Below are 11,841 nucleotides of genomic sequence, written 5' to 3'. Positions count from 1 at the left end.
TTGAAAAGAATTCATCTAAGACTCAAAGAAATATAAATAGCAAATGTTTAAATAAGTGTTTATTTTCTAACTTGGTTAAATTTTGGTTTCAGTACACATAAGAAAAGCACAATAATAATAATTATTAAATAATATAAAACACAGCCAAATTAACTACTTACAATTCTATAATCTTTGAAAGCTTTTTTCTACTTTTGATTCATTTTGATCTATTATACCAACCAACCAATATATCATTGTGTGAAATACATAGACTAACGTTATTTAAAACAGTGAAAGGCTGAGTTACAGAGAAGTGGAATAACAGGTCAAGCAGAACCATCTTAACTGGGATGTAGGGCTTTGAGTCAGGACCTTGGATTCCATATCCAGCACATGTGCAGAAGTTATGAAGCCAAACTAAGGTTTGTAGATGATGAAAGTCCCTTCCTTCTCTATTTTTCCATTTGCAGAATCACACCAGAAGAAATCGTGGAGAAGAGAAACACAACATCAGACTTCATTCTTCTAGGACTCTTTAAACATACAAGACCCCACCTCTTTCTCTTCATGGTGGTGCTGACAACGGCCATTGCTTCTCTTATGGGCAATGTCGTCATGCTTCTCCTGATTTACTGGGACCCCCGGCTCCACACACCCATGCATTTCCTACTGAGCCAACTCTCCCTCATGGATGTGATGCTGGTTGCCACGATCATTTCCAAAATGGCTGCTGACTACTTGACTGGCAAGAAGTCCATCTCCCCTGCTGGTTGTGTGCTGCGGCTCTTTTTTCACTCACACTGGGTGGCGGCGAGAGTTTCCTTTTAGAGCCATGTCCTATGACCGCTACGTGGCTGTTTGCCATCCACTGAGATATCCTGTCCTCATGAGCCAGCAATTATGCCTGAGAATGACTTTGGGGTCTTGGTTCCTGGGGGCAGCTGATGGGCTCATGCAGGCTGCTGCTACCCTGAGCTTCCCATTTTGCGGTGCACGTGAGATCGACCATTTGTTCTGTGAGGCCCCCATGCTGGTGCGTTTGGCTTCTGCTGACACATCAGTCTTCGAAAATGTAATGTACATCTGCTGTGTGTTAATGCTTCTGGTCCCCTTTTCCCTCATCCTGACCTCCTACAGTTTTATGGTCGCAGCTGTTCTCCAGATGCATTCTAGAGAAGCCTGCAAGAAGGCTTTTGTCACCTGCTCCTCACATTTGGCTGTGGTGGGACTCTTTAATGGAGCTGCCATTTCCACCTACATGAGACCCAAATCCTACAGGTCAGCTGACCTTGATAAGGTCGTGTCAGCATGCTACACTGTCTTCACCCCTGTGCTGAACCCCCTCATCTACAGTCTGAGGAACAGCGAGGTCAAGGGGGCCCTGAGAAAGATGGCTGGGGAAATGTGTAAATTTAAAATGACAGCAAACTTAGTCTCATTCTTCAAATTATTCAATGCTAAACGAGTCTAATTTCCTGAAGTCGTTAACATTTAAACATATGGTAATTCTCTCTCCTTTAATAAGGCTTGAAGAGAAAGTTAAATTCTTTGATCAGTATAATAGGAAGTTGTTAAGAATTACTTGAGACTACCATACTAAGAGAGGCTATTTTTTGAGCACTTACTATTTGCTATGCTCCACACCAAGCAATTTTTATACATTACTTTGCATCCTATTAACAACTATATGATATAAGTACTTTGACACCCATCTTCTAAGTGAGAAAATGGAGGCATGGGAAACTAATATTGTTCTCAGTATCACGCAGCAAATAAGTGTTAAAATGTGACTCCCAAACTTGTCCTTTAAGTTGGTATATTGATTTCTGTCCAGGAATTTATTTTAAACACTATGTTCTATGTCTTTGATCTGTGCATGTTATATTTTCACTGTTTTTGTAAGCAGTCTTTCACAATCTGTTTTATCTGGATCTTGAAGGCAAGCCATTTTAATTCATGTAACTTTTTGTTTAAGTAATGTATATCTTTCCCCAGGCTCTAGTTGTAATTGCAATGGCCAATCTGTTTTAAAGTACACCATGACTAAATTCTCTCTTGAAATTAATTGTGTCCATGATGCTTAAATGTTATGTTGATTCATGATGCTCATGGGGTCCATGGATATGAATTCAGACACATAAACATGCTTAGTCTTAATAGAACACATGATGATAGTGAGTGAGCAAACCTGAGTAAGTCAGCCGTCTGTTATGTGGATCACCTCACATCTGCAAATGTCCAGATAACTAGAATTATTTATCATGCAAAATATGGGCACCAAAAATAACAATACATTTCAGGGAAATAATATAGACCTGTTATCTGATGACAGTTAAATTAAATATGAAATCAAAATTAAAAAGAAAATTTCAAAATAGTTTTGGAAATTCTATGTCTGTCTCTTTATTTTTTTGATTGTTTTTCAGAGATTTTACCCTTAGCTTCTAAATAAATGTTTCTGTAGAAAATTTTCAAAAGGCACTACTGATGTGTTTTCCATCGATGTCTAAAAACAGAGGAACATCATGCAGAAGCTGTATGTGCAAAATCAGGAACAGTAAGAAAACTTGAAGTGGGGAGTTACCTTGAACATATCATCTTCAAGGCATTATTTACTTACAGCTGATACAGTTTTTAGTTAATGCAGTTAATACAAATCTCAAGCATACAGGTTACAAATTTTACCTATATATATGCTTATGTAACTACAACAAAGATCAAGATTTAGAATATTTCATATTTCTAGTACTCTTGGAGTCTTCCTTTTGCTTTTTCCTAATCAAAAACTCCAAGAAGCTAATCATTATTTGAACATATAATTAATTTTGCCATGCTTCTTTCACTCAATACTATATTTTGGAGATTCATCCATATTGCTTTTTGAGATTCCACATGTAAGTGAGATCATATAGTATTTTTCTTACTCTGATTTTCCATTTAGCATAGTACCTACAAAGTCAATCTGTGTGTCACAAATGCCTGGGTTTCCTTCTTTATTGTGGCTTAGTAATATTCCATTGTGTGTGTGTGTGTGTGTGTGTGTATACACACACATATACTTAATACATATATACATATGAAACAAGTTGTTTGCAGGTGTTTTCTATTGTGAATAATGCTACAATGAACATGGATGTACAGATATCTCTTTGAGATTCTGATTTCATTTTATTTGGCTATATACCCATAAGTTGGGTTGTTGGATCATATGGTAGTTCTATTTTTAATTATTTGAAGAATCTCCATACAGTTTTCCATAGAAGCTATACCAATTTACATTACCAACAACAGTGCACAAGACTCCCTTTTCTTCACACCCTCAGCAACATTGTTATCTCTGGTCTTTTTCATGATTGTCATTCTTACGGATGTGAGGTGAACCCATTGTGGTTTTGATATGCTTTTCCCTGGTGATTAGTGACATTAAGCATCTTCTCATGTATTTTTTGGTCATCTGTAAGTCTTTATTGGAATAATGTCTATCCAGGTCCTTTGTCCATTTTTTCAACCAGGTTGTTTGTATTTTTGCTATTAAGTTGTAGGAGTTCCATATGCATTTTGGATATTAACCTCTCATCACATAATTTGAAAATATTTTATATGTTTAGTATGTTGGCTTTTCATTTTGTTGAGTATTTTATTGTAAAGAAGGCTTTTAGTTTAATGCCATCCTATTTGTTGATTTTTGCTTTTTCTGCTTGTACTTTTCATGTCATGTCCAAAAATATCAATGTCAAAACCTACATTGAGGTCTTCTAAGACCTTGTCGTCTGAGAGTTTTATGGTTTCAGGTGTTCCATTAAATTATTTCATCCATTTCCAGTTAATTTTTGTGAGTGGTGTAAGATAGGTGTCCAATTTTATTTAATTGTGTGTGAATATCCAGTAGTTCAAATACTGTTTATTGAAGAGAAAATCCTTTTCTCATTAAGCATGCTTAGCTCCTTTGTCAAATATTACTGGACCATATATGCATGAGTCTGTATCTTGGCTCTCAATTCTGTTCCATTGTTGTATATGTTTATTTTTATATCAGTACCATCTAGTTTTGATTAGCATAGCTTTGTAATATTGTGTAAAATCAAGAAATGATTTCCGTTGCTCCCAGCTATGCTATTTTTTCTCAAGATTGCTTTGAATATTCAGCATCTTTTGTGATCCCCATACAAACTGTGAGATATTTTTTCTATTTCTCTGAAAAATGCTCTTGGAATTTTGATAGTGATTGCATTGAATATATAGATGGCTTTAGATAAGTATTGACATTTTAATATTAACTCACTGATCCATCATTATGGGATGTTTTTCCATTTGTTTGTGTCTTCTTCAAATTTTTTCTTATACTTTATAGTGTATAGACTCCCCGCTTTGCTTGAATTTATTCCTAAGTATTTTCTTGATGGTATTATAAATAAAATTGGTTTTTTAAATACCTTTATCATATATTTTGGTGTTAGTGCAAAGAAATAAAATTGACTAATTTAATTTGATTGATTTTGCACCCAACAGCTTTACTGAATTGAATTATGCTAAGGATTTCTTGGTTGAGTCTTTAAGATTTTCATCCATAAAATTATGTTACCTCCAAACAGAAAAAAATTTACTTTAACTTTCAGATTTTGGTGTCTTTATTTCTTTTTCTCAATGAATTGCTCTGGCTAGGACTTCCAATACTATCTTGAAATCGAGTGATGAAGATGTGCATCTTTCACTTGTTCATGATTTAGATGAAAAGCTCTCAAACTTTCACTATTGGGTCTGATGTTAATCACGAACCTTACATATATGAACTTTATTATGTTCAAGTACATTATTTCTTTACACAATTAGTTGAGAGCTTTTATTATAAAAGAAGGATAAATTTTTCAAGTAATTTTTCTGCATCATTGAAAGAAGAATAAGATTTTTACCCTTTATTTTACAAATGCGGTGTATCACACTTGTTGATTTGCGTATGTTGAGCCATTTTTGTATCCCAGAGACAAGTGCCACCTCATAGTGATGTGTGATCCTTTAAGTGTGCTACCGAGTTCAGCTTGGTAGTATTTTGCTGAGAATTTTTGCAACTATATTTGTCAAAGTCATTGGCCTGAACTTATTTTTTAGTGTACTTATCTGGCTTTAGTGTCATAGTGGTGCTAGCTGAGTAAAATAAATTCGACAGTTTTCTTTCTTTTACAAATTTTTGGAAAATTTCGAGAGGGACTGATGTTAATTCATCTTTACTTGTGAGGAAGAATTCACCAGTGACACAATCTGATCTTGGTCTTTTCATTGTTGCGCTGTTTGATCACAGCTTCTAGCTCCTTAGTCATTATCAGTCTGCTCACATCTTCTGTTTCTTTATGATTTTGTTTTGGTAGGTATGCATTTCTAGGAATTTATCCATTTCTTCTGTGTTGTCCAATTTCTTGGCGTGTAATTGTTTATAATAGTTTCTTTTGATCTTTGTATTTTTTTAAAGATTTTATTTTTTCCTTTTTCTCCCCAAAGCCCCACAGTACATAGGTGTATATTCTTCATTGTGGGTCCTTCTAGTTGTGGCATATGGGACGCTGCCTCAGCGTGGTTTGATGAGCAGTGCCATGTCCGCGCCCAGGATTCGGACCAACCAAACACTGGGCCGCCTGCAGCGGAGCGCACGAACTTAACCACTCGGCCACGGGGCCAGGCCCTGATCTTTGTATTTTAATGGTATCATTTGTAATGTCTTGTCTTCTAATTATATTTATTTGGGTCCTCCATTTTTTGGATGTTAGTTTTGCTAAAGTTTTGTCACTTCTGCTAATCATTTAAAAAAGCTCTTACTTTTGTTCATATTTTAAATTGTTTTCCTATTTTCTATTTCACTAACTTCTGCTCTACTTTTTAATATGTCTGTCCTTCCTTCTGTGAACTTTGATCTTAGTTTTTGCTTCTTTTTCTAGTTCCTTGAGTAGTAGTGTTATCTTGTTTATTTGATATATTTTCTTATGTTTGTGTTTATATTTTTAAACTTGCCTCTTGGTATTGCTTTTGCTGCAATCCATAAATTTTGGTGAGCTGTGTTTGCATTTGCCCCCAAGATATTTTTTTGTGATTTTCATTTTCATTTCTTCTTTGATTTTTTTAGTTATTCAAGAATGTGTTGTTTAATTTCCATACTTTTTAAAATTTTCTCATTTTCCTGCTTTTTTTGATTTCTAGCTTCGTACTATTGTGGTTGGAAAAGATACTTAATATAATTTCTAACTTCTTGACTTTGAGGAGATCTGTTTTTTGGTCTATTTGATTTACTCTGGAGAATGTTCTGAGTACATATGTGAAAAATGTATATTCTTCTGTAGTTGGATGAAATGTTCTGTGTAAGTCTTTTAGAACATTTTTCTAGACTGTTGTTCAAGTCTTTGCTTATTGATTTTATATCAGCATGTCTCTCCATTGATGAGAGTCAGATATTGAAATCCTCTACTATTATTATATTGCTGATTATTTCTCCATTTAGTTTTGTTAGTGTTTGCTTTATATATTTATATATTTAGATGCTCATATCTTCTTGATGAATTCACTTCTTTATCATTATATAATAACCTTATTGATCTCTTTGGCAATGTTTAGCTTAATATCTAATTGGTCTGATATGAGTATATCTACACTTCTTCTATTTTGCTTACCATTTACTTGAAATATCTTTTTGCGTCCCTACCCTTTCAGTCTCTGTGTATCCTTAAAGCTAAACTGTGTCTCTTGTACACAGCATATCGTTAAATTTTGTTTTATTTATATATTCAGCCATTTTATGTTTTTGGTTTTTGTGAGGAAGGTTAGCCCTGAGCTAATATCTGTCCCCGTCTTCCTCTACTTCATATGTGGCACTCCTGCCACAGCATGGCTTGATAAGTGGTGTGTAGGTCCGCACCTGGGATCCGAACCGGCAAACTGCGGGCCACCCAAGCGGAGCACAGGAGCTTAATGCCACCAGGCTGACTGCACATTATATTTTTTTTTTAGTGGAGAATTTAATCTATTTATCATTAAAGTAATGTTGATAGGTAAGGGCTCACTATCACCATCTTTTTAGTTGTTTTCTGACTGTTTTGGATTTCTTTGTCATTTAGATTGTAAAGTTCTATGATTTCAAGATAGGTTTCTGGACACTTGGCATCCCAGGGATAAACCCAAGTTGATCACAGTAACTGATCCTTTCGATATGTTCTTGAGTTCAGTTTGCTTTCTTGAGACTTTTTACATCTATATTCATCAAAGAAACTGGTCTATTGTGTCGTTATCTGGCTTTGGTATCAAGGTAAACCTGGACTTTTTAAATGAGTTTGGGAATCTCCACTCTCCTTCAAGTTTTTGGAAGAGCTTGAGAAGGGTTGATGTTAACTCTTTAAATGTTTGGTAGAATTCACCAATGAAGACAGCTATCCCGGACTTTTCTGTTCTGGGAGGTTTTTGTTTACTGATTCAATCACCTTGCTACTTATTGATATGTTCAGATTTCCTATTTCTTCCTAATTCATTCTTAGCAGGCTTTGTGTGTCTAGGAATTCATCCATTTCTTTAAGGTGGTCTGATTTTTTGGCATAATAGTTATTCATAGAAGTGTTTTATGATCCTAAGTATTTTTGTATCTTCAGTTGTGATGACTACTCTTAAATTTCTTATTTTACTAATGTGAGACTTTTTCTTAGTGTAGCTAAAAGTTTGTCAATTTTATCTCCTCAAGAAACCACCTTTAGTGCTATCGACTTTTTTTCTTTATTTCTTGGTCTCTATTTCATTTATTTATGCTATGATATGTGTCATTTTCTTCCTTCTGCTAAGATTTTGGAGAACACATATTCCACATCTGGGAATATTGCTAGCTCCCACCTGTAACACTACCAGAAAGAAAGCTATATTTGTGTGAGGAATTGAACAAAAGTAGGCCATGTCTGAATTATAAAAGAAGGCGGCTCTCCCAATGCCTTTGGGCCCTTATGGCACCCACTCAAATATAATTTTGGAAGTGACTGCCACCCATACTTGTGCAGCCTGGAGCTTATTGCGAAAGCCCATGAGCATCTTCCAGAGATTACCATTGGGATTTTGGCAGAAAACTCCCAGCTGCTGCCACCGGGTACGCACTGTGCAAGAGAAAAAAAACTGCATGTGTTTGAACTCTTCCTTTAGTTCTGTCCTAGCTCAGCTCAAGACCACTAGGGACACATCCATTCCAGTAAAGGCAGCTTTACCAAATTACTGCAATGACAAGGGCGACAAGCGCCAGAAATGACAGTGTCTCATTAAACAAAATAAGAGTGTTCTATATTTGAGGAAAGGGTGGAGTTTAGGTAAAAATTAAAGAATGGTGGGTTTGTAGAGGCTCAATGAAAAGCAAGACTCCGTGTAAATGGTCAACGTTATATCTGGGCTGTACATTAGATACGAGGGTGCTTTTCCCTGGAACTACAGAGTGAGATTACGTGAGACATTTTGTGTCAAAGTCTTCTTATCTGAATTTCTGAATCTGTGTTGAAAAGTGAGATTGCATGTCTACGTCCATGTAAATTAGGTGCTCCAGAAGGGAGGCATACCTCGTTCTTACCTAAATAATTAAAACAGCAGTCTTTTGAGGCCAGCCAGGTGGCGCAGTGGTTAATTTCCCACTTTCCGCTTCAGCTGCCTGTGGTTCACAGGTTCGGATCTCATCAAGCCATGATAAGCATCCCACACATAAAATAGAGGAAGATGGGCACGGATGTTAGCTCAGGGCCAGTCTTCCTCAGCAAAAAGGAGGAGGAATGGCAGCAGATGTTAGCTCAGGACTAATCTTCCTCAAAAAAAAAAAAAGCAGTCTTTGAAAGTCTAAAATTTCAGAGAGATCTAACAAAAGATCTTTCTTGAGCTAGCCCTAAGTGCCCGAGAGGTCACATGTCACCTTCTCCCAGAATAGCCGTACACACATAAATAATTACTCAATAGCAAAATATTTTCAGCATAGAGTTCATTATGAGGAAGGGTGTGGTGGAGAAAATGCAAAACTCCAAACAGAAAGTTGAATGTAATTAGCTCAGGATAGGATCAGAGAGAAAGGAGAAAAGAAACAGAAAAAGACTGACAATGAGTTTCAAACACTTTGAAATATTGAGGTAATCAAAAAGTAATGTCAATCTGCAAAAACAGAAACTAGTTTAAGAGGTAGAGTGTTTACTTGGAATCAAATAATTACAATTTTGGAAGCACAGATTCAGGTAGAAACCCAAATAATATCCTATATGAAAGATGACATGAGTGGAGCCACATTAGAATAGAGACAGCATGGCCATTTTAAAGAAATTGTTGTGCATGTCTTGTTTTATCTTCCAAACTAAATCAAACTGCCAACATTCCAAGAAGGCAGTAAGAGCAAGAAGATCCTGTTTGTAAGGACTGATAAAATTGGGCTTTCCTGATGACTGCATTGATAACCAATGAATGAAGTTCCGATCTAGCCTTTTGCCTCATGATCAAATCTCAAAGCAGTCTATAAAGAACAAACCGAGCCTTACCTCATCTAGCACCAATAAACTCGTCTTTGATACAACTCACCTCATCTTCCTCCCTTTTTCCCATAAAAACCCTGAGTCCTTCTGCTGTAATCAGAACGTTACTCGGGTTTCTCACTGAATCAGTGCTCCCCAAATTGCAATTCTTTGATCCCAAATAAACACTTTGCCTCATAAACTGGTTTCTGTTTTTGTAGATTGACACCCTCTAGGGAGTAAAAGCCTGGGGTATTTAAAGGCGAAGAAGTGAAGTTGTATTACAAAGAATTTTAATTGGAGTTGGAGACAGAGAGCTAGCCTGCGCTTAACATTAACTATTAATTCTATCTTCCAAGAGTCCACAATTCTCAGTTTTTCTAAAATTTATTTTTAATTGAGTTCATAATAATTTGCATCATTGTGAAATTTCAGTTGTACATTATTTCTTGTCTACCACAGCATAAGTGCTCCCCTTCAACCCCTGTGCTCACTCCCCACCCCCTTCCCTTGGTAAACACTGAATCATTTGCTTTGTCCATGCGTTTGTTTATATTCCACATACGTGTGAAATCATATGCTGTTTGTCTTTCTCAGTCTGGCTTATTTGGCTTAGAATAATTCCCTCCAGGTCCATCCATGCTGTTGCCATTGCGATGATTTTGTCTTTTTTATGGCTGAGTAGTATCCCATTGTATATATATACCACATCTTCTTTATCCAATCATCAGTCGATAGGCACTTGTATTGTTTTCATGTCTTGGCTATGGTGAATAGTGCTGCAATGAACATAGGGATACATATGTTACCTTGGATTGTTGGTTTCAAGTTGTTTGGGTAGATACCAGAGGTGAGACAGCTGGGTCATAAGGTATTTCTATTATTAGCATTTTGAGGACTCTCCATACTCTTTTCCATAGTGGCTGCACCAGCTGCATTCCCACCAGCAGTGTGTGAGGGGTCCCATTTCTCCACACCTTCTCTAACATTTGCTATTTTTAGTCTTAGTGATTATAGCTATTTTAACAGGCGTAAGATGGTATCTTAGTGTAGTCTTGATTTGTATTTCCCTGATGATTAGTGTTGTCAAACATCTTTGTAAAAAAATTTTTCATTTTTTTACTTGCAGTAACATTGGATTATAACATTATATAGCTTTCAGATGTACATCGTAATACCTTTCAAATTCTGTGTAGATTACATCATGTTCACCATCGAAAAACTAATTATAGTTCACCCCCCGACATGTGAGCCTAATCACCTCTTTTGCCCTCCCCTCCCTTCCCCTATGGTAACCACCAATCCAATTGCCATTGCTATGTGTTTGTTTGTCATTGTTTTTATCTTCTACTTATGAGTGAGATCATACTTTGATTTGACTGTCTCCCTCTGACTAATTTCAATCAGCAGAATACCCTCAAGGACCATCCATGTTGTCACAAATGGCTGGATTTCATCCTGTCTTACGGCTGAGTAGTATTCCATTGTGTATAAATACCACATCTTCTTTATCCATTTGTCCCTTGATGGGCACCTAGGTTGCTTCCAAGTCTTGGCTATTGTGTATAATGTTGCAATGAACATAGGGGTGCAAATATCTTTATACCTTTGCATTTTCAACTTCTTTGGATAAATACCCAGCAGTGGGATAGCTGGATCATATGGTAGATCTGTTCTTAATTTTCTGAGGATATATATTGCTTTCCATAGTGGCTGCACCAGTTTGCACTCCCACCAGCAGTGTGTGAGGGTTCCCTTCTCTCCACATCCTCTCCAACACTTGTTGTTTCCTGTCTTGTTAACTATAGCCATTCTGACTGGAGTGAGGTGATACCTCATTGTAGTTTTGATTTGCATTTCCCTGGTAGCTAATGATGTTGAGCATCTCTTCATATGCCTGTTGGCCATCCGTAGATCTTCTTTGGAGAAATCTCTGTTCAGATCCTTTGCCCATTTTTTAATTGGGTTATTGGTTTTTTGTTGTTGTTGAGCTGTATGAGTTATTTGTATATTTTGGATATTAATCCCTTATTTAATATATGGTTTGCAAATATCTTCTCCCAATTGTTAGGTTGTATTTTCATTTTGTTGATGCTTTCCTTTGCTGTGCAGAAGCTTTTTAATTTGATGTCCATTTGTCCATTTTTTCTTTTGTTTCCCTGGTTCTTGAAAATATACTGCTAAGACCGATGTCAAAGAGGGTACTGCTTATGTTTTCTTCTAGAATTATCATGGTTTCATGGTTTCCGGTCTTGCACTCAAGTCTTTAATCCATTTTGAGTTGATTTTTGTGCATAGTGTAAGGTAATGGTCTTCTTTTATTCTTTTGCATGTAACTGTCCAGTTTTCCCAACACCATTTATTGAAGAGA

At 36.3% G+C, this 11,841-nt stretch overlaps 1 pseudogene; it reads left to right on the top strand.

Annotated features, from left to right (window-relative positions):
* Positions 1–549: 549 nt before the first annotated feature.
* Positions 550–1,453, top strand: LOC139043165 (olfactory receptor 2T33-like; annotated as a pseudogene).
* Positions 1,454–11,841: the final 10,388 nt, after the last annotated feature.

Source organism: Equus asinus, unplaced genomic scaffold (genome assembly GCF_041296235.1).
Source record: "Equus asinus isolate D_3611 breed Donkey unplaced genomic scaffold, EquAss-T2T_v2 contig_193, whole genome shotgun sequence".
NCBI classification, from domain to species: domain Eukaryota; kingdom Metazoa; phylum Chordata; class Mammalia; order Perissodactyla; family Equidae; genus Equus; species Equus asinus.
This window is presented reverse-complemented; position numbering and strand designations above follow the sequence as displayed.